General features: G+C 45.5%; 1 protein-coding gene across 4 annotated transcripts in view; it reads left to right on the top strand.

Moving 5' to 3' along the window:
• Positions 1-18,367, top strand: part of LOC138520683 (large proline-rich protein BAG6-like) — a 1,763,116-nt gene that overhangs the window by 1,592,727 nt on the left and 152,022 nt on the right. The gene's annotated exons all lie outside the window — the stretch shown is intronic.

Here is an 18,367-nt window from a genome sequence, read left to right as displayed (position 1 = left end):
CCTCTTAGGCTAGTGTCTGGAGCAGCCTTCCAGTTCCCTGGTTTATGGCTGATGATTCCATCCTGCCTCATAGTTTGGGCTTTTTATAGGTGTTTTTCAGCTGTGTGCTAATCTATTGGCCTTTAACATTGGTTATTCTCAGCTTTTCTCTCTCCCAGTAGCCCTTGCATAGGCTTCGATAGCCAAATTAATCATTTGCCCTAGCTGTGGCAGGACACTGGCTGTTTGAGACTTCAGAGAGCATGTGGGTAATCTTGGGTACAGGCGGAAATCCCGCCCTCAGCTTCAGGCCTCAGTCCCATGGGTTTTAGGCAGTTCTGCTGGACCCCAGAAGCCATCGCCTTCCCAGTGCTCTGTCTCTTCATTGCACAATGGTAAGCAGTGGTGCGGATCCCTTCTCACACAAGGGATCCCACAAAGTAACATGGTTTTCTGCATTGTTGGATTGCAGCATTCTGGTTGTTTTAGTCCCCTCTGAATTTTTCTGCGAGGGCCTCTTCTGGCATGTAAAACGCCAGGGAACAGTATAGTGTCTCATAGGGGAATCTCTCCAATGGTCTCCTGGGATGGATGCGGTTGTCATCTGATCTTGAATGGGGAGTGGATCGTCTTGTTCTATTCATGTACCTTGCAGATCTATATGAAGGTTCACTCGACTAATACTAATTTTCCATGTCCATGAGCTCAGGCACAACAGGACAGCACATCTTTGGAAAAGGGAAGGAAGTAGGTGTCTTTATACAGTCCATATCTTTTTAGGCTAGATCTTTAGAGCCAAGGAGGAGGCATGGGCTGGGAGGGAGACTCTGTGACTCCTACCCTGTACCATCTCGAGGTAGTACATGGCTCAAGCAGCAAGGCCTTGGAGCCAGGTCAGGCTCCTGACCTTGAGCCTTATTACAGGTCTGCCGGTGCGGAAACACTGATTACTGGCACGGTTTCCGGACCATTGCAGTACAACCCACGATGCCGGTAACAATGTTGCTGCTAACATGTGTCACTGTGCCACAATAGCTGACAGCACTGTGAACGGTAACACCGGCAACCCCGAAGGGCGTGCGGGAAACACTGGCGAGACGGTACTAATGGAGCATTACGACTGCAGGCTTCAAGGAAACACCAGCAACAAAATGCTGGTGGCACTTTGAAAACCACGCCGTAAACACTGGCATCGCGGAGCAGGAGTTAAGCAGGCTCAGGTATGCAATTACAGCCCACAGGTGGCCTTAATCAGCCCAACTGCAAACCATGAGCACTGTGAACGTTGAAAAGGACCACACCCACACACCAAACACCTTCCAACACAACCATGCTGCCACTTGCTGAAGCAGCCATGGAGCTGGTGGCTTTGCATGCAGAGATGCACATCTATGAGCAGGAGTTGCAAGAGGCAGTCAGGCAGAAGAGGAGCATGGCAATGCAGATGAACAATGGGCACCCGGTAGCACGCTGCAGGCAACCACCCACACCCTGCATAAGGGCCACACCCTGGAGCCTGACCGACGGACTGATACATACACTTTATCAACTGGACAGGGGACCATCTGCAGCATAGTCAACCTAATCCAGGACAACATCCAGAGCCTAATTGGCATCCGGTCCGCCATTCCCCACTTGCTGAAGGTTGTATCCATGCTTCATTTCATGGGCACTGACACATAGCAACACACTGTTGGGGAGCTGCACAGGATTTCCCAGTCCGGTTTCTCAAAGGTGCTAGTGCAGGACCTGCAGGCATGCCCAATGTACTTGGTGCGCCCGATTGCATGCACATTGAGCTGGTTGGCAGACATGCCATTGAGGAGGTATTGCGGAGCAGGAAACTATACCACTCGATGAGCGTACATTTTGTGTGTGATGCAGATCTCACCATTACACACTGCTGTGCACGTTTCCCTGGATCCACCCATTTTTTCATGGTTCTGCGTAACAGCACGGTGCCAGGGTGCATGGCACGACACAGCGGAGAGCGAACCTGGCTGTTGGGTGAGTGAAAGTACCTACACACACCACACATAGCATGTGCACTGTGGAATGGGAGGAGGGTTATCCACTGTCACCAGTGCATGTCCGTCATGCAACAGTATGCACACAGACTGCATGCATGAGCGGAAGGCCATAGTTAGCATGTGGCACATGTGTAAATGGAAGGACACACCATCACAATATGGGCACAGATGGACAGGCACATGACATGCACCACAGGTGTCAGAATGCATCACTCCCATGTCACCAACTGCAGCATGTCCACACTGTGCACATCCCCCACCACCTGCGTCACAACCATGTCAGACAAATCACAGCAAACTCCCAACCAGCAGTGTGTGACACAGCGTGAAGCAAGGTGATTTGCCTGTCACAACGCAAACACCCATATGCGTGTCACAGGAATCTGAACAAATGTAGGACTGCGGAATAACGAATGGGAGAGATGACTGATAATCATTATGGCAAGAAAATTAATAATGGCGCCCTTTTAAAAAATGGAGATGTGTGTGTCGGCTCAAGGGTACTGGCCAAGGTGGGGGTCAGTTGGTGAGAGATCACGGGGCCCCCTGCATATAAATGACTAAAACAAACATCCCGGGAGGATAGCTCAGCGGCAGCGTGCGCGTCTTGGAAGCAAGACGACACGAAGCAGCAACAGGTTCGATCCCCGGGTCCGCGCTTAGAAACCTCCGGGTGTTTAAGCGCGTTATAAATACGTAACTAAGACAAAAAAAAAAAACACAATTACGCAACTAAGAAAAACAAACTTCCTGTAACAGCGCCTCGATGCCTGAGGGCTGTGTGAGCGCTTTATAAATGTAAATAAATAAAATAAATAAACATAGGGCCATGTAAGCCATTCATTGTGTCTTGCGTTAATCCCATGTGACAGAGACCCACATCTACACATGGCTGCTTTGCCTCAACCACCCCGATGACTGTGCCCCCCTTGTGTCCCTCCCATGCAGGTGATTCTGGATACCCCTTACTGTCATGGCTTATGACACCTGTCAGGCACCCACAGACCCAGCAGGTGAATGCATACAACTGTGCGCACATCAGGACGAGGTGCACCATAGAGCAGACCATCGGACTCCTGAAGGCAAGGTTACGCTGCCTAAGTAGATCGGTGTGGGGGGCACTGATGTACAGTCCTGGGAAAGTAGGCAAGATCGTCCTGGCCTGTGCCATGTTACACAACTTGTGCGTCAGGCGTAACATTCCCCTGCCTCCGGACATGGACATTGCTCCAGCAGAGAGGGAAGACGGCAGTGATACTGAAGCAGAGGTACCGTTGCCCCATCACAGGGATGACTGTGGCAGTCCTGAAGCCTACTATGAAGTGATTAGGAATGACCTCTAGGCACAGAGCACGGGCACATGGCCTAGGCCATACACCACATGTGAGACTGCACAGAAAATAAAGTACACTACCACGAAAATCATTAATTTCCAGTTATGAATTGCAATGCAACATCCAGTGTATTTTCAAATGTATAAGTAAATGTGAACTGGTGGACCCACACCCCCTCCCCAACTATACCTCCCCACAGCCCCTCCCAGTTATCCCTCCCTAGACCCCCTCCCCACCTATCCCACACCACACTGCCTCCCCAACTTGTGGAACAATGTCAATACCCCAGTGCACGATTGTCCCATGCCACACGTGAGTCCTGGGTTTCTTTACGTGGCTTCTTGCCACATAGTCCGGCCTTCTGCTGCGGGGCAGACAGGCTCATGGACTGGCACCTCGGGCTGCTCTGCGGTGAGCTCACGGTCTTAGAGTTGTTTGAGGGCGTGCAGGAGGAGTCAGTGGCACACTGATCCAGGGCCACCTGCAGGGACAGAGATGGGGACTTGGACATGGCTGAAACGGCACTATTCCCCTTCCAGATCCGGCGACCAAGGAGCGCAATGGCTGAGGTAGCCCGTCCCAGTGCATGTGCACTGCGGCGCCCAGTGACCTGGACACTCTCCCTGATTAGCTGTGCCTCGGCACGCAGCAAAGCATCCTCCTACCGCATTAGACGGGACTCCTCCAGGTGCTGCTGTAACATGCCCTCAATTTCTACATGCCGTTCTTCCATGCCGCGTAGACAGCCCTTTGTGTCCCTGACACTGGGGGAGGGTGGGCTTGGAGGGCTGTGGCTGTTGCTGGGGCTGAAGTGTGGCCGCTCGTATGGGGTGTGGTTTGAGGTACCCTCTGTGGGCTCCCCAGCAGCCTGTGCAGCATCATCTTCAATAGAGGCATGCACATATGGTGGAGGCTGGTGTGTGGGGGGAAATGGCTGACCTCCTGCTCGCACCCTTGTCGCAGATTGAGCCATGTCAGTGGGCGCAGATGGAGCCTGGGTGGTGGTAGCTGCTGCTATTACTGTGGCTGCAGATGGAGCCTGGGTGGCGGTAGCTATTGCAGTTACTGTGGCTGCAGATTGGAGCCTGGGTGGTGGTTGCTGCTGCAGTTTCTGTGTCTGCAGGTTATGCATTGTGGGATGCTGCAGGAGTGGCCTCTTGGGCAGGCAGCCTTGTACCTGGGCTGTGGCCTGCATTGGTGGTGCTGCCGTGTCCTGGGTGGCGGTGTGGTGCGTGGAGTTGCCCTCCTGCACCGTCTGTTAGCCCTTTTGGTGCTTGGTCCAGCACCATTGCTGTCTGATGATGTGCCTGAGGGTGGAAGAAAGGCATGATGTTAGAGACTGGTGTGGCTTCCCATTACCTTGATACATGCAATATGGACATCGTGTGGCCTGGTGTTGAGGGGACATGCTGTGGTACATGGCATGGTGCCCTCATGCATGTGTTACAGGGCATCAGCGGCAAGTTGTACTGGTCACCTTGGTGGATGAATGAGTAGTGATCTTGAACATAGCAACATGGTAGCAACATAGGAGCCGTTAGACATTTCCAGCTCTGGGTGTAGAGTATGAGATGGATATGTCAAGAGCATATTACGCTCTTTTAATAATTTAGGAGTCCATCTAAACCTATTTTTAGCATTGGAGACTCTAAAATCAAGAGCTAAAGAAATCTTAGGATCCTTTTTGAAATTATTCCAGTGCCACATCAAGGATAAAAGATTGTGGTCGCTGGTGGTTTGAGGTATAATTTGGAAGTGATCAGAAAGAGCAAATAGATTTGTATCATTATATATGTAATCTATTAACGCAGCCTGATTACCTCTGTGCAACGTGTTAGAGGGAGGAATATCTCGTGATATGCAGCCATTTATCCTGAGTAATTGTCTCTCTTCCATGAATGCATTCAATGAGCAGCCATAGGGGACAGGGGAACAGAAGAGTTTTTGATGCATCCAATATTCAGATCCCCTAGTAAGAATAAGATCTAGAAGAGTTTCGAGGTCATAACAAAAACACCATCCTGAATACTGGCATGGTTCCAGTATATATTAATCACTGCAGTGGAGTGGCTGGAGGATTTAATTTTGACTAATTGAAGAAACATGTTAGGCGATGCCCAGGGAAGAATGGATAGGGTCGATGTAGATTTAACAGCCACCATTAAGTCAGCCAATAGGGGAATCTTGAACAGGGAGTTTGGTGGGGATCAATGTTATAAGATGGTTTTGCCAAACCGGAGGAGAAGTTAGCCATACTTCCTGCTACGCTATTATATCAAAATCACTCATAGGATTTGCCTTGTTAATAGAGATGAGGGACAGATGGATTGTTAATTGAAATGTAAAGGTGACCTCGCATAGGATGCTAATTCTAATTGTGCATGTGAATTAGATACTTCTTGAGAACACTTATGGTTGAGCAGTGTTTTGTCTTGATTTGTATTAGAATTAAGCATATGTGCTTTAGAATATAGAGGTCTAATAGGGAAGTCTGACGATGGTTGTTTAGTTAAGAGGAAACCAAGATTATACAATTGCGATCTGGCTTGCCATAACATATTCATTACTATACCAGATTTCATCCATAGCTTAACTATGGACAGGTCATGGTCATGAATGAATTCCACATGATCAGTGTCCCCGGAGCACAGATCTTCTAATAGGGGTATATCACCTAAGACATTCAGGACGCTGGTCCTGTTCAAATCATAAGATGTAAAGGGATGGCTTCTGCATTGTAAAGTCAGATGGTAGAATGAATAAGCATTTTTTTCCATATTAGCTTTCTGGTTCAATCCCTTATTGAAGGGATGCGAAGGAATCTGAGACTGAACCTTCATCTTTCCAGGTATGATCTCAGATGGTTGAGTGTTTTTTTTATCATCCCAGTGACTGGGTTGAGTGGTATGCAGCAATTTGATTATGGAGGTGTGAGCAAAATGTAGCTGTATGGACTTAGCTTATTGCTCACGCCTTTGTTCTAGAGTTAAAAAGGTATTACCATCCGTAGAGCAAGTTGGAACAAGTTATTTCTCTTTGCTGTTTTGATTGGTCACTGTATTCATTGTAGGTTTTGACGTGAAAGCAGCTTTCTCTGAACATGCTATATTCTCTGGTGATTTATTTTTGGGGGGGTGAGATTAGCATTACGTTGTTGTTCGCTTATTTCAACTAATGCGTCCAAAGGTTCATATTCTAACTCTTCATGATTAAGGTGTTGAGCATTACATTGAGCATTCCTGTTGGGACAGTTTAGAGTATTTTTTGGCAACCGCCGCACTTGCTAGAGTGAGGCTATTCGTGAGGAGATTGTGAATCTATTATTATCGCACTCGTATTTTGCGGTTCAAGAGGTTGTATTTGAACATTTTTTAACTTGCACTTTTTTTCTGTTACATGGTCCATTCGGAGACATCTGCCTCTATGGATGGAGTACATGTAAAAGGAGAGGTGATTTATTTTATGGAGGGCAACTGATTTGCTGATATTAATGTTTTTGGTGAAGCATGATGATTTCGTGTTTTGAATTTGTCTTCCTGAGTCAGAGTGCGCAGATTGTTGTTATTCCTGTTAATAAGCAACTGCAGCAAGGCAGAATGGTCATTTAGCTTTCTATCAAGAGTTTCATACAACTTCGTAAGAGAAAAAAGGGCAATGTTCATTTTCTGAAGAGATGAATCTATACCCACAGAGATTTCAGGCACTATATGGTCACCTGTATGCAAGGGAGAGGGCGCCTTTTGTCTCGGGGTGGGATGTGTAAAAGAGATTGATAGGACCGATGAGTCCTGGGCCTTAGGGGAAAATATCACGGGAGATTGAGAGAGATCTCTCGTTATGGGATTTGAAAGTACCTCATGCATAGTCACGTTGCCGTTTTGCCCTCGTATCTCTGAGGCGGCATGCATAGAAGAGTTAGTAATATCAGATTCATGCATGTTTTCAGAGCAAGTGGCCGCCTGATTGATGAGGATTAACGAGGAAGTCGTGTTAACAGGTGGAGCCAAAGACGAGGGTACAACATGTAAATGAGTCGCGAGGTGCCCATTCATCGGCGTAATCGATGGGAGGAAGGAGAAAGCCAGCTTCAACAAGGGAGTCAACATTCAGTGCACTCGATCAATTCTCGGAGAGTGGTTTCGATATTGTGGGCAACTCTATGATAGCCAATGTGGCAGAGTCACACGATGAGCTCTCTGTGGAACAATATTTCCTGATGTCAGATGTCAGAGAGATCGTTCGGACACGCAATGCCGCTTTGAGGCTGTGCGTCAGATTTATAGTGCGTGACGTAGATGTGGGGGTGAATTGAATATCAGTGAGAAGAGTATATTTCTTTCACAAGTGACATGTCGGTAACCAGGCGATAAAGGCCCGGCATCCTGGACAAACTCAATTACACAAGTAGAGAGTAGAACATAGAAAAAACCAAATCGAATCCAGGAATAAACTTACAGAGTATCAGCGCACCCGCTCCCTGCAGACAGTGAGACAGCACTTTCAGAAAGCACTTTGCTAAATGCGTACGCCAATGCGCGCGGCCCCAGGTACTTGAAGGATGCTGGGAAGAGGGCAGTTAGTTTGAAAACACCACTAAAAAGTAAAAATAAAGTATATATAATCATTCAAACTTCATGAATATAGGTAAACTGATATTAGCACAAGTAATTAAGGTCCTTTTAAAGTATTTTGTCGAAGTCCATACCGAGAAGTACATCTTTTTCCAATTTGGGCAGCAGGACGAGCCAGGTGCCAGAAGGGAGACAGCACTTTCAGAAAGCACTTTGCTGAATGCGTGCGCGGACACGGGTACTTGAAGGATGCTGGGGAGGGGGCGCAGTTAGGTTGAAAACACCACGAGGAGTAAATCTTTTTGCAATTTGGGCAGCAGGACGGGCCAGGAGCCAGAAGCGAGACAGCACCTTCAGAAAGCACTTTGCTGAATGCGCGTAAATTGATAATTCACATCCTTATTCCATTAAAACATTTACTGACTAGCATTGAAGAGGGACCTATGCTAGCACAAAATAATGTTTGGATTGCAGCGCTTAATACCATGAAAACATTAATTCAAATTATCCTCACTTGGAGTGCGTTTGTTACCTCGAGATAGAATCGCAAGGGAAATTTAAAAAGGATTCTAAATTCCAGACCATAAACACTGATAGAGTTTTTTTTTTTTAAATTAGTTTTCAATAAACAAAACATTTAACAATCAACAATAAATCAACAATTCCCACAGTATTTATATCAAATTATATAATGCGGACTAATGTTTAATATCAACTGTTTCCCTTATCCCTCCCTCCAACAAGTCTACGCAGCTCCATCCGTTTGCACTTTACTCATCGGAGACATATCCTCGGCAACACCTTCAGAACAATCTGCATTCGAGCTCCTCAATACGTGGCCCCAGAGTGTTGCCACCAAATGCTTCCAGGCTAATAGGGATTCCGCTTCCTCCTCACTCTCTCTGTGGACAGCCTCACTCCACACAACAGTTTCAGCCTCTGACTATTTACGGAGCTGGGCCCACCAAACCTCCACTCTGGGCCTACTAGGTGCTTTCCACCCCATGGCTATCCTGCGCTTTGTCAATATGTAGGCCATGTCCTTAAGTTTGTTAACGTGTCTCAATTGCTGAGGCTTGGGGAACCCTCCCACCATGCATGCCCAAACTGAGTCTATATTCAAGTTGATCTCCTTCTCGCCCAGTCTACGGGCTACTTCTACCCAATACTTCCTTATTTCAGGGCATAGCCAGAACATGTGTATCAACCCAGCATTTTCTTCCTGACATTTAGGACACGTTTGGGGTCCTGCACCTACAAATCACGAAATTCTCTGGGGGTTCATGTATAATCTATGGGTTATATACAGTTGTATCTATTGCAGCCTCGCATTTCTAGACACCTTCTTGTGGTACCCCTGTACCCTTACCCAAAGTCCCTCCGGCATCGGTTCCCTGGCATCCTCTTCCCAATCCTGTTTTAGTTGTGTCACTTCCTTCCCCACTCTCGCCATCAGCAATTCATATATACGGGAGGTCTCATGTCCTCCTTCTGAGATATCATACAATGTCTCAATGACCACATCAGGTGGCTCCCTTAGCGTTATTTTCGGCCATGTTTTCTTCCCCTTTCTCGCTAATCTAGTGTAGGTTATAAACTGTCCTTGATGTAACCCTGTCTCCTCCACCAACACATCGAATTCCTTTATCCTCCCTTCTTGCCGTTCCCAGTAAGTCTGGATCGATTTTCTCAGCTGAGTGTCTCCCTCAGTTAGTGTCACTAATGGCACCTGCAGTGAATACAGAGTAAAATTGCGTATGGACTGGCACAGTTTGCGCCACACCTGCCTCCCCATTATCAGCATACCAGAGGACTTAGAGGTCTCATTCCCAGGAAGCCATACCCATTCTCTCCAAAAATACGGGGCACATTCACTTCCCAGCAGCCTGGACTCTGCTATATCACAGCTGACAATATCCTACCCCATATCCTACCCAATCTCAACTCCTTACCAGACAATACATACCCAGGCTCACTAGTGGAGGAATATAATAATGTTATGACTACTGCTCTCGACAGCATTGCTCCGCTAAAATTTAGGAATAGCAAACCGAAAAAGCATCTCAATTCTTGGTTTACGCTCTACCTAAAAAACCTAAGATTACAGAAAAGAAAATGCGAAACGGCATGGAATCTACATCCCTCTGTAGAAAATAAAACCAATCTGATAAGTATTTCAATGCAATACAAAAAGGATATCATCATGGCCAAACAAGAAACGTATAACAACAGGATTACACAAGCTAACTCTAGCATGAAGGAGCTCTTCTCTATTCTAAAACAACTGGAAACCCCAATTGCACTACAGGATGACTCTATCTAACCCAGTGTACTGACATTCAGTTTGCACTAACTAACAAAGTGGCCAATCTCCAAAATAAAATAGCTCTAAAGAAAGCTTCACTATCAGCTCAAACTCAAACTCTTCCGAACAAAACACCAAAGTCTAAACCCAAAGAACATACTCGATTTAACTTCTCTAAGGTCTCAGTGATCGAGGTAGAAAAAACGATTGTTGCGCTTAAACCATCCAATTGCAAAGGTGACCAATGCCCAGCACAACTGATCAAGGACGCTGCTAGAGATCTAGCCCCTTTCATCACCAAACTTATCAACGCCTCCTTCACTACTGGCACCATCCCGCGCAATCTAAAGGAATCTTAGGTACTCCCTCTTCTGAAAAAACAAACACTGGACCCCAACATACCTACAAATTACAGGCCATCACCACAGTGCTATTCCTACAAAAAATCCTAGATAATGTAGCATACGCCCAAATTCAAAACTTCCCTGAGGTGAACCTTCTCTTAGGCGCTCGTCAATCTGGTTTCCGACCTCAACATGGCACAGAGACAACCCCAAACGATTTAAAGGCCCAAATAGATTTATCAAGGGAAAAGTAGCACTTCTCCTCCTACTAGACCCCTCAGGTGCCTTTGACTTGGTGGACCATAAAGTCCTGTGTAGTCACTTGGACTCAACGGCCCACTTCCCAAAGGGAGCTATAGTCTGGATACAGTCTTTCCTTAGTGACAGGACTATGAGGGTCTTCTCCCCATCGGCGGCAGCAGACCCGATACCTATTACTTGTGGAGTGCCCCAGGGATCATGTGTTTCACCAACACTCTACAATATCTTCACCAAGCCACTCTTTGACGATCTTGACAATCTGGGTATCACTTATACCAACGCAGACGATACCCAGATTCTCCTACCACTTACTGGGGATTATGGGTAAGATCTGGCTATGGTGAACAGAGTCTATAGCATCATTCAGGCATGGATGGCCAACCATGGCCTGTGTTTCTGATTGACGACAAAACAGAGCTCATCATCCTGGGCACCGCAGCTTGCATCTCAAAACTCAACCTTAATTACTCGGCATTCATTATTGATGGGAATACTATCAAGGTCACCAGAGAAGTAAAAACTCTAGGCTTTTACCTCGACTCAACCTTATCCCTTACCAAACAGGTAAACTCACTGGCCTCCTCTATGGCCTGCACATGTAAATTAATACGAGCTGGAAAACAATTCCTGTCAGTTGACAGTTGCTTAATGTTATCCAGAGCCCTCACCCTGTCAAAATGTGATTATTGTAATGCCCTCTACATAGGGGCAAACAAACAAACCATCAATAGAATACAAGTGCTCCAAAATAATGCGCTTAGGGCTGCCTTAAGAATTCCTAGAAGAGTACACATCTCTGAAATAAGAAGGAAACACAAATGGCTCTCCACCCAAGAAAAAATGTATCTCAAATCGGCCTCCCTCATCCACAAATGCTTAAACAACAAAGCCCCTTGCTACCTAACAGAACGATTTATCAGAAGAAGCTCCTTCAGACCGCCTGGAATAGCGAGCCCCAACTGTCTTCAAGTGCCCAGATTTAAACTGACCACTATTGGAGGGTCCAGCTTCCCAGTTAGGGCAGCACAATTGTGGAACTCCTTACCTCACACACTTAGATCTGACCAAACGTTTACCAAATTCAGAAAGAACACTATTAAATGGCTCATTGAGAAAGATATGTAACCCACACTCTCCTAGCGTACTAACTTAGCCCTGCCTGCATGCAATGTACCTCTGATATAGATTTGCCAATATGTAAACATCTGCTAATGATGACATGTTGTTTACATATGCATGCCGCTATACATGTACTATATTGTTTTACCTTCATCCTGCTATGCCGAGGAAAGTTGTTTTTACCTTTTGCTCTGTAACATCTGTAACTAAGCTGTAAGCTCTCTTTTCACCTGATACCTCCGGGTCCGGCACGTACAATAAATATATAAACAAACACACAAACATACATACGTATACCTCAATTGGCTGGCCAGATAATACATCTCAAAATTGGGTAAGTTTAGGCCTCCCCTGTCATATGTGTTTTGCAGTTTCCAGAAGGCTAGCCTATTCCTCGTATTTGCCCACAGAAATTCTCTGCATATGCCCTGTAGTTTAGTGAAGAAACACTTCGGTATAGCGTATGGTATGTTACCAAAGAAGTGCAGTAATCTAGGCAACACCACCATCTTCAATAGTGCCCCTCTTCCCATCATCGCTAGGGGGAGTTTGGTCCAAAACCTCATGCTATTGACAACTTTCGTCAGGGCCATTTCAGTGTTGTTTATGTATTCAGCCTTCGCAGTGTGGTAAATATCGATCCCTAAGTATCTAAAGGTATCTGTCACCCAGGGTATAGGCAATATCGGTAGCTTATCATGCGGAACCTTAATATACTGTCCTAGGGGGAATACACAGGACTTTTGGGGATTTACTGCAATACCCGAGAGTAACGCAAAGCGCTCAAGCACTTCAAGAATATATTGCATATTTTCCTTTGGGTATCTCAAATATAATAGCATATCATCTGCATATAGTGATAATAAATGTGGCCCCCCCCTCTAGTGTAAATCCCTACCTCCTCAAATTGTTGTCTGAGGTATATCGCTAGAGGTTCACTGCTAGGATGTACAACATCGGGGACCAGGGGCATCCTTGTCTCGTGCCTCTGCAAGCTGCCATCTCTCAGAAATAACCATTCCAGTCCTAACTCTGGCTAAGGGTGAGCTGTACAACAATTTCACCCATTTCAAGTACCCTGGTCCCATTCCGTTACCTTCCAGAGTGGCTAGCAGCCATGGCCACTTGACCGAGTCAAAAGCCTTTACAGCGTCCAAGGACACTATAGCCAATTCATCTGAGTCCCCCTTGGATTGATCAATTACATGATGCAGCCTTCTAAGGTTATTGGATATATTTCTATTCGGGACATATCCAGTCTGGTCAGGGTGTATTAATTCACTGATATAGTTTGAAGGAATCCATCACTCACAAAACAATTAATCAATCAGTATTTCTATAAACAATGTCCTTGCAAAATACAAAAATATCAAATATAATTGTGTAAGAAATACAAAAAGCGGGGTACATAAATCTCTAATGTGCACCATTGGTAAATGAAGTAGATCAAAAGATGATCATATGTTGCATAGATGCCCCGGAAATTTGTTGAAAATGCATACATGAGTTTACTCAAATACTAAGTAAGAAGAATCCTTTACTTACAAGCTAAAGGGGAAAAAGTGTATTCAACAGGGAAACGGGCAAACCCTGTAAAAAAATTGCAAAGCCAGGAAGGTTGAAATCTTCAGATATATTTTGGTCAATTTACATACCAGTGAAAAGGATACGGCACAGGTAGTATAGCTCAGTGGCAACGCGCTCGTTTTGGAAGCAAGACGACATGGAGAAACACAGGTTTGAATCCCGGGTCCGCGCTTAGAAACCTCTTTGGTATTAAACGCATTATAAATAACCAATTATAATTATACAAGGCTCCTATCACATAGAAGCAGGTAGACGTCCAATCGTAATGCCAGATGGTTAGACGCTCTCCCAGTTGACTAGTTTTCTGCTAAGATCTCCTCGTCCCCATTGAGACAGTAGGCCAGAAGCATAGTTATACTTACCATCTGAGTTTCCATGCCGCTTTGTATAAACGATTGTGGGACAGCTAAGCATAGAGGAATTTGCATCGCCAAAGCCTCCTTTAGCAATGGATTAAGTGGCTTCAACTCCTAAGTCCTATCCCTTATCCTGCATGCGTGTGAGATGTCCCTGAGGAAGGGAACAGGACCGGCGCATGGTGTGAAGCAGCATTTAAATAATAGAAATTGGAGCACTGGCGGGCATGCGCAGGCCTGTTCCTGTAAATCTCTTCCTAGTGCATACTTCCGGCAACAGCATTGATCCCTTTTCTCCGCACGGACAGGACAGGAGCATATGTAAATGGCAGTTTACATTTTATTTTGCTTTTCATGTTTAAACTTTGTTTTCACACTCCCTAGCATCTATGCTACGCTCGTGGTGTAGACGCTGTATTGATTATTTTGATGAATGGCCCCCATTCACTGTTTTCCTTGTTTAGGCCGGAACACTATAGGCCTTTATGCACACTTTTTTACACTTAGCTAGCATGTTTTCTCTCCTTTCAACTTACCTGCTGTGCTTCTCTCTTCAAACCCCAGTATCCTAAGGTGCAATGAGAACTAGGCCTGCCTTTTTCATCCACCAGGCCCTTATTACAGCACCTGATGCCTGTGATCCTTGTGACCATCAGAGAGTCTCCCTCTCCACACCCAGAAGAAGGAAAGTGCCATGTTTGGGTACCTATTTGCCAAACATGACCACCCCTCAAGCACATCAACACTGAGGCATCCATTGCTTCAGTGTCCAGATAATGAGTGCATGGAAAAGGGCAAAGCCTGTTGGCCTGATTGCTTGATTCACCCCTTTCAAAAACTCTTCAAAATGTCCCCCTGACACTGATAGAATAGACTGCATGGCTTCTTTCTTGGCACCCACCTCTCACACTGTGCACTGATTGTAAGCACCCTTTTTTCCTCCATCACTTACTTCCCCCCACTCCTGGGGTGCTTCTGGATACTCTGCCCCTCATTCTTGGCCTGATTCACATGGCTTTGTTGTGAATAGAAAGCTCTACAAACTCTCAAAATAAATAAGATAAATATATTCCGAGCTCCCTCTAATTCTCTATTTCCTACACTTCCGACCCTGGGCAGGTTCTGAGCTTACTTCTCTAACTCTCAACCTCTCACCGCTTGACTTTTCCTGGTCTCCCACTGAGTTCCCATTCCCAAATCATCTCACCTTTAAAATGGTTTTGGCCTTTTTTTCGTTCCCCACCCCTATCGCTGGGCTAGTTAGAGCTCCATCTCATTCTTCATATCGCCAACCATAGACTGATATTGGGCTCTCTCTCTCACACATTCACCGTTCCCCAACCCTTCCACTCCTAGGCTAATTCTGGACTCCATCTCAATCTCCATACCTCGCCCCCCCTTTGTGACAAATTATTTGCTTTGTCTGGATGGTTGTTAGTTTCTTTCTATTTTTTAGAATGTCTCCCATAGTTTCTCTCGAGTTAATGCCTCTGTCACTCTTGCAGCTTGTCTTCTACCTGGGTTAGTGCCCAGACTTCTCGTCTGGTATGTGTAGTGTGTCGGAAGAAGGAGTTGGGCACTTTAAGGACATTTAGAACATTTTAAGGTTCTTTTATTTAAACCATAAGAAAAAGGCCCATCTTTCCCTATCGCTAAAGGGATTACCCTGCTTATCTAAATAACTAAAGGCACTTGTCTGACATCAGGAAGTTCAAAATAAATGTCCTCAGTCCAAACGCAGCTCTACCTGACCCTACCACTAATATAAATAACTCAAAGTAAGCCAAAAGAATGTCTATCTTCTCCTGGTCTTTTATTGTCTCTTTGTATTGTCTTTATAGAAGTGTCTCTTTTAAACATACGTTTTTTAAAATAATCTTCTTGGATATTCTCTTGATATCTCCTTTATGAACTCTTGTAGCTCTTCCAAAACATTCCTGGATCTTGTACTCTCTTTAGTGATAAGCTTGCAACAACTTTCCTTGAGACACGTTCTCACATTCTTGTCTTTGGCCGTATATCTCTTAGTCTTAAACTTCAACCTCTCTTAGGCTTGATATGACTTTATCCAATTTTACTCTCCTGCTCTCCTGGGTTCTCTGTGTTGGAGCATTACTTCTGTTCACTTGACAGTTTTATCTCACAACCCTTATAACACGTTTTTGTGGCATGCTCTTTGTACTCTGCAACACTGTATTCATGGGGTCTTTCCCATTCTTCGCAGGGTATTTGTTTCGAGTCTCTCTTTACTTCCCATACAGGGTTATTCGTTACGTTTTTTACTTGCTTCTCACAACTTCAGTTAGGCTAGTTTATTGTTTGTATATCATTCTTATGACTGGGACGAGTGTCTCCACTCATATACTGTTGCCCCAACGGCCTCCTACTTATCCTGTTCTCCCTGGTACCTTAGTGTATGCAGGGGAACCTTGCAGGTGTGAGCACTAGCTCAGGTAATTGACTTCGTTGTTTAGTTCTCGGTCTTTAGTTTCGCTGGTGTTTCGTTCTCAGTTTCCCAGCAGGCTACTGCGGTCTACGGATACTGGTGGTAGGGAGCTGCTAACGCTCCCAGTTACGATGGTCTCTGCATCGTTAGCCAGCGTCTCTCCCAGCACGATACGGTCCTGGTCAAGCCATCTCCTTACACAGGATTACTCTTCTCCTTTTGCCAACGTCTTCCCTGTTGTTGACTCGCTGACCCTCCGGTGTCCCAAGTTGGCGCTCTTCGCCTCTCTGAAATTCACAGGCATTGCGGCTTCTGTTCTGCCTCTCCAAGGCAGGCTTACATCAGGGGGCTTCCGCCGCACACCATACACTCTCCCTATCTTCGTAATCCACTTGTCTCAGTTAAATACATGTCTCTTCTTAAAGAGACAACTTCTCCTTTTGATACTGGTTCATGTCAGCATTGCCTGCAGCCAAATGTAAGGAGGACACATTATTCTTCATAGCAGGCAGTCCCATGTATGCTGGTATGGTACTTGGTCTAGGAAGTTCCTCATGGGAACGAGAGTCCTTGACCCCGAAGGGGAGTCGCACCCAGTGAGGTCCCACTTGCCCAGACCCCTAGGGAGTGTCTTGCGGAGTGGGCTCACCTCCCCAGCCTCAAAGGGGGTGGCTCCCCCTTGGGGAGAAGGGACGAATACCCTATATTCGTCACATACCCTTCCCCTTATGATTGTGGCTTCCCCATCTGTATTAAGAGGGAATCGGCTCAGAAAGTCCACATTTCATTTTTCCTTCCCTTTTTGATGTTTGACGGTGAAACAAAAAGGTTGTATATCCAGGAAACAGTGATTGGTCACTAATCAGCCTGAACCTCCTCCCTGTTAGTTAATATCTGAGGTGACATTGGCCTACTTGATCGCCAAGGCCTCAAGTTCTACATTGGCAAATGACTGCACTCGGGGAACGAGCTTCCTGCTAGTGTAGAGGACTGGATGCTCAATACCACCATATTCTTGAGAGAGCACTGACTTTAAAGGCGTCAGTCTGTAGAAGAAATTCTTGGTTAAAATCCGGCATCTTAAGAAATGTCTACTGACATAAGATGTTTTTCAGGCCCTCAAAGCTATCTTGGTTTTTTCTATGCCAAGTCAGTTTCTGGGGTTGATAGTTTTTTAGTTTTTCAGTGGGATTGGCCGCCAGGGTGGAATAATTTGGGATAAACATTAACACAAACCTTCTCTAGTATCCTGTTAGTTCCAGGAAGGCACAACAATCTATTATCAACTTGGGGTTTGGTGTTTTCTGCAATGCCATCACTTTCTCAGCCTTGGGTTGAATGAGGCCATTCCCAACAATAAATCCCAGATATTTTACAGCCGACTTGGCTAAATGGCAATTCTAGGGGTTTGGTCTTAAGCCTGCTTTCCTAAGAGCACGGGCGATAGAGTGAAGCTGGTGTGCGTTTACTTGCCAGCTGTTACTGTGTCATCCAGATAGGCCACACAGAAAGAAGCGTATGGTTTTAACACTTTGTCAATGAGCCGTTGAAAAGTGGTGCTCCAGGTACACCAAACGGTAGGTCTTCGAATTGAAACAGTCCCTGTTATGTTGAAAAGTCAGTCTTTTATTTGTATCGCTGGATTTAATGGACCTTGCCAGTATTCTTTAGTAAAGTCGTCTGTAGAAATATACTTGGCCGTACACAGCTTTTTTGTTAAGTCATCAATCCATGGAATGAGGTAATTATCGAAGATGGAAATCGAATTTAATTCCCTAAAATCTATACAAAACCACCTGGACTAATCGGGTTTGGCAATCAGCACAATAAGGGAGGACCAGATATCATCAACCTTGAACATCTCCTCTATTTCTTTTTCAATGATTTTTCGTCTGGCCTCAGGGATTCTTTAAGGTTTTAGATCGATAGTCTTCACTACCAGTGTCTGGATAAAATGAAAGAAATGTGTAACTCTATTGGGTTGCTCCGAAAATACTTCAAGGAACTGAGATAGCAAGTCACTAAGATTTTCTTG

This window comes from Ambystoma mexicanum, chromosome 13 (genome assembly GCF_040938575.1).
Source record: "Ambystoma mexicanum isolate Mex_15411 chromosome 13, UKY_AmexF1_1, whole genome shotgun sequence".
Lineage (NCBI taxonomy): Eukaryota > Metazoa > Chordata > Amphibia > Caudata > Ambystomatidae > Ambystoma > Ambystoma mexicanum.
Note: the sequence above shows the minus strand (reverse complement) of the source record. Positions and strands in the feature narration are given on the sequence as shown.